We start from the raw sequence: 5,308 nt of genomic DNA, 5'->3' as shown, positions 1-5,308 counted from the left end.
TGCCATTCCTCTGGGACAAACATTCAAACACAGGAGTCTATGGGGGCCAAACCTATTCAAACCACTACATCTCTCTAAAGCTGACTTGAAAATCTAACAGAATCTTCTACATTCAACACTTAACACTAAATTATCTTAATACTAATCAAGTTTTGAAATGATTTTAGGCAAAGAGTGTTATGCCAATTAATTTGAAAATTCAGAGAAAATAGACAATATTTTAGATAATATAACCTACCAAAAGCAAGTAGAAGGGTGAAAGTATATTTATATAGCCACTAGAGAGTAATGAGGTGCCACACCCACTGCAGTAAAATCTGAGTGGCAAGCCCAAAATCTTGGACGGATTCCTGAGGCATAAAAATTCATGGATCTTAGTCTCCTTGAGCCATGGCATCCCGAAGCATGAATGCTCCAATCTTGTCCTGTGTTAGTTAGTGAATGTATGTGTGCTTTCTTCCAGTATTGTTTTATTATAGGTGTCTCCAAGAAATGATTTGTCAAATACCTAAATTAGATTGAACTTTTTCCTGGCCTTCACCAATGTCCTAGGCAATCCTTGAGCTGACCCTGGGCTTGGAATTCAGTAAGAATGTTACCTATTCAGATGAATTGCCCCCAGTATTGAAAGAGAGATAGTGGAAGAAATCAGGCCTTATTATCTACTACATAGAGTTAGGAATTTCAGGGTGGGCTTAGCAAAGTAAGTTTAGAATTCTTATCATAGTTATGTATGGCAGACTACAGTACTTAATAGAAGTAAGTTCCCCACAAAATCACTTAGAATAACAGCTGAGTCACTCCCATATACAGGGATTTACAATGGTTTAAGAAGAAGATTGGGTTGTGGTTTAAGGAGAAACTACAGTATTCCATTATTCATGAAAAGGTCAACAAGAGCAGAACCCCCTACTGCAAGCTCTCACAAGGCTCAGAGGAATACAATAAATTGTGACTAGGCTGAGAAATCCTCACCTGGCTCACTAATGGCTGACTTCAGAAAGGACTGCTTTTTATCTCAGTTGTAACCATTGCCTGGTTACTGCCAGTATTTATGTATGAATTTCTCTGTTTTGTGTCAGATAACTTCAATGTACCTTGTTTGATGTGTCACCTAACCTTTTTGTTTTCTTCTGTATTATAAGTTTGATGCTCGCTTTGAGAAAATACATTCAGATACAGCACTCTCTCTGTGTCAGTGTCTGTTTGTCATTTTCCGCTGACTCCTTGCTCACCCGAACACTGAAGCCCAGGTTCCCTACCAGTTGGGGGACACACTGAGTCCAGTCTGAGGCAATAAGGTGTCATGGCTTTTCTTCCAAAAGAAAGCACCAGAAACAGGTATCTTTTAAGAAAGTTCTACCATATATCCAAGAAACATGAATCCACTAGAAAATAGCTCATTGGTAAAGTCTATGTGAGATTCTGAGTTCATTCTTATGAACACACACACACACACATATATACAAACACACACACACACAGTGAAGGAGGGAAAAAAAGTCAGACGCATGTATCCAAATTATTACAAACTTTTGAGTAAACAACCCCAGGAGACTTTACCTGGTTAGGAATCTTTGATGCAAAAACAAAAAAGTAAAAGCTAGGTGTAGGGTTACATGATTGCAATCTCAGCAATGTGGAAACTGAGGCAGGAGAATCCCAAGTTCAAATCCAGTCTGGGCACCATAGCAAGATTAAGGCCAACAAAGGCTACATAAGAACATCCTGTCACAAACAAAAAATAGACAAATAATAAAGTAGGGGAAAGCCAGGAACATGTTGATGTGATTCAATAAAACATGCAAATGTAGAAGAAAATCAAACAATGGCTTAAGAAGAAATATCATGATCACATTCCAGTTCTTCCTAGGATCCAGAGTTGATCGTGTTAGATTAAAAGGGGAAAAATGATACGGTTGTCTCAAAGAGGGGGGAAAAAACCCTGGACAAATCTAAACATCCATTAATAATTTAAACAAAAGAAAATCTCTCTAGGTAGGATTATAAGGGAAATTTATTCACCTAATAAAACCTACAGTGGGTGGAGAAATAGCCAGAAGATTCCTTTCAACATCAGGAAGAAGAGATGAGGGCTGTGCTGAGGCACGTTAGAGAGGTGCCAGCCAGAACAGCCAACCAAAGGATCATAAGTCTAACAACTAGAAACATTATTCTGCAGTCCTTGGACCATGGAAGAGAAGATGCTATGGGTCTGTGGTCCTTCAGAGGTTCATCATTCTGACTCAAGTTTGCTTTCAGTAAATAAGAGGCATTTTTATTAAAAGACTGACCGGAGCCAACCAAGAGAGAATTCTCTAGATAAGGCCCCAGCTATTTCAAGCTAAAGGAGTATATGGCAAAACCTACAAGGTTACAATTTTGGGAAGCCAAAGTAACTCATATCTTCTCCCGGAACAGGCAAGGCTTGATTTGGTGACATGTCCAGCAGATGCCTCAGACATGCAATCAAGCAGGCAGTTTGTAAAAACCAGAACATGTGAGGAGCCGCCCTCACAGTCACCGTTACAAGATGGCGCTGACATCTGTTGATCATAAGTGTGCACAGGCGTCAGGGTATCTTTCCATTACCTGAGCCCTGCCTCTCTCGTGGCGTTAACTGACTGATAGTGAGCAGCCAATCCGGGTGGTGCACGTCCCCAACCGTTTTTTGCAGCCTATAAAAGGGAAGGGTTTTCTGCTCTCTGGGTCTCCTCTCCTGAAGCTGATCATCTATCTCTCGAGATGTATTAAAGCTTTACTGCAGAAGGATCCGAGTGGCCTGCGTGCGTTTTCGCTGGTGAGACGGTAGCGTGGATCATCTGGTGCTGGAAACCTGGGATTAGCATAGCAGGCATCGAGGAGAACCCCTGGAGATGGGGTGGGTTCAGAACTGCAGGGAAAAGGTAAGTTCGGAGAGATATATCTGATCGTGAACCTCTTATCCCTTTTGATTTCGGTCTTAATCTAGATGCACCCTAAGAAGGGGTGGTAGAAGCTCTAGTCTTGGTTGCTGTCCATCGAGGCTGGTGCTGAAATTTGCTGTCCATCGAGGCTGGTGCTGAAATTTTCTGTCCATCGAGGCTGGTGCTGAAATTTTATTTCTGTCCATCGAGGCTGGTGCTGCTGTCCATCGAGGCTGGTGCTGAAATTTTTGTTCTGTCCATCAAGGCTGGTGTTGAAATTTGAGGTGTGGTCAGTCCGGCGTAGATAAGTGGCAGCACCAAGGTATCTTGTAAGCCTCCCGTAGATAAGGGAGCGGAGCACTGTGTTTACTTTCGCTTTGCTTAAGGAGTACCATAAGTCGGGTGTAGATCAGCCGCAGGCACTCACTCTAACATGGGCTCTTCACAGTCAGTGATCACCGCGTTACAGGCAGTGCTAAAGCAACGTGATTTGCAGGTTGCCCCCGTACGCTGCAGAATTTTGTTAAGGAAATGGATCGCGTTGCTCCCTGGTATGCCTGTTCAGGGTCTCTAACTGTAGCCTCATGGAATAAGCTAGGAAGGGACCTTGACAGTAAGCATGAAGAGGGAGACTTACGCCTGGGCACCAAGGCAATTTGGAAGCTGATAAAAAACTGTCTAGAGGATGAAACCTGCCGCCCCGCCATTGTGGTGGGACAGGGAACACTAGAAGAGGTTCAGGACAGTATGTCAGAAACTGAAAGGAGTGAGAGAATAAGAGCTCAAAAAAAGAAAGACATGTCTAAGAAAAAGGGACCTCCCCGGGATTCAGAAGGAAGGGGAGAGAGAAAGAAGGGCAGTGAAACTGAGCCCTCTACTAAGAAAAAGCCTTATAATAATTTTTATCCTATCCATGACTTGGAGGCCTTAGAGATTGATAGTTCAGGGTCCAAAGATTTAGACCCCAGTGAAGAGGCTGAATTATAGGAAGAGGCAGCAAAATATAAAGAAAAAAGATATAACCCTGACCGATGGTCGCAATCAGGAAGTAATAAAAAGGGTAGCATACCAGCTACTGTGCCCACAGCGCCACCGCTTTATGAATTGCAGTATAGTGCTAACTCTTTTTTTCCTCAGGAAGAGTTAAAAAAGATACAGATGGCATTTCCAGTCTTGGATACTGGGGAGGTGGGGCGTATGCATGCCCCAGTGGACTATAAACAACTTAAAGAACTTGCTGAATCTGTCGGTAATTATGGGGTCAGTGCCAATTTTACTCTGGTTCAGGTCGAGAGATTCGCCAAAATGGCCATGACCCCATCAGATTGGCAAATGATAGCAAACGCTACACTCCCTAATATGGGACAATATATGGAATGGAAAGCTCTATGGTATGATGCGGCCCAAAATCAGGTCAGGGCCAATACCACAGCAGTTGATGAGAACCAGAGACAATGGACCTTTGAATTGTTGACCGGCCAAGGGCAGTATGCCACTAATCAAATTAACTATCCTTGGGGGGCATACGCCCAGATAGGGGCAGCTGCGGTCAAGGCTTGGAAGGCACTTACAAGAAAAGGGGAGGCTGGGGGCCACCTTACAAAGATTGTTCAGGGCCCCCAGGAACCATTCTCTGATTTTGTGGCAAGAATGACTGAGGCCACAGCTCGGGTCTTTGGCGACCCCGAGCAAGCCATGCCTCTAATTGAACAGCTCATTTATGAGCAAGCCACCCAAGAGTGCAGGGCGGCTATCACACCAAGAAAAAACAAAGGGTTACAAGACTGGCATAAAATAACACAAAAGAATTGAGAGGTATGGGTTCTACTGGCCCTGATTCAGCCTATCTAGTTATGCCTTTGAATGCCAGGCCTACTCTACATCTTTTTATTAATGACAAAGATTTTGAGGGAATTATGGACACCTGGGCAGATAAGAGTATCATTTCATCTTACTGGTGGCCCAAGAGCTGGCCTGTTACAAAATCTTCTCATTCTTTACAAGGCCTGGGTTATCAGTCTTGCCCAGCGATTAGTTCATCCACCTTGACATGGCAAACCTCAGAAGGAAAGAGGGGCCTGTTTACTCCATATGTGTTCCCACTGCCGATAAACCTATGGGGCAGAGATGTGCTTTCTGAGATGGGAATCAAATTAACCAATGAATACTCAGTTCAGACCACTAATATTATGAAGAAGATGGGGGTACACAAAGGGAAAGGGATTGGGAAGCAAAGAACAAGGTAGACTTGAGCCCATCTCCTACAATGGTAACCCAGGTGGAGGGGGCTTGGGTTTTTCCTAGGGGCTGTTGGAGTTACAAGACCCATCCCCTGGGTAACAGAGGAACCCGTGTGGGTCTCCCAATGGCCGCTATCCTCTGAAAAATTGGAGGCAGTCAAC

This window comes from Mus caroli, chromosome 6 (genome assembly GCF_900094665.2).
Source record: "Mus caroli chromosome 6, CAROLI_EIJ_v1.1, whole genome shotgun sequence".
NCBI lineage: Eukaryota > Metazoa > Chordata > Mammalia > Rodentia > Muridae > Mus > Mus caroli.
The sequence above is the reverse complement of the archived record's forward strand: the minus strand, read 5'-3'. Positions refer to the sequence as shown.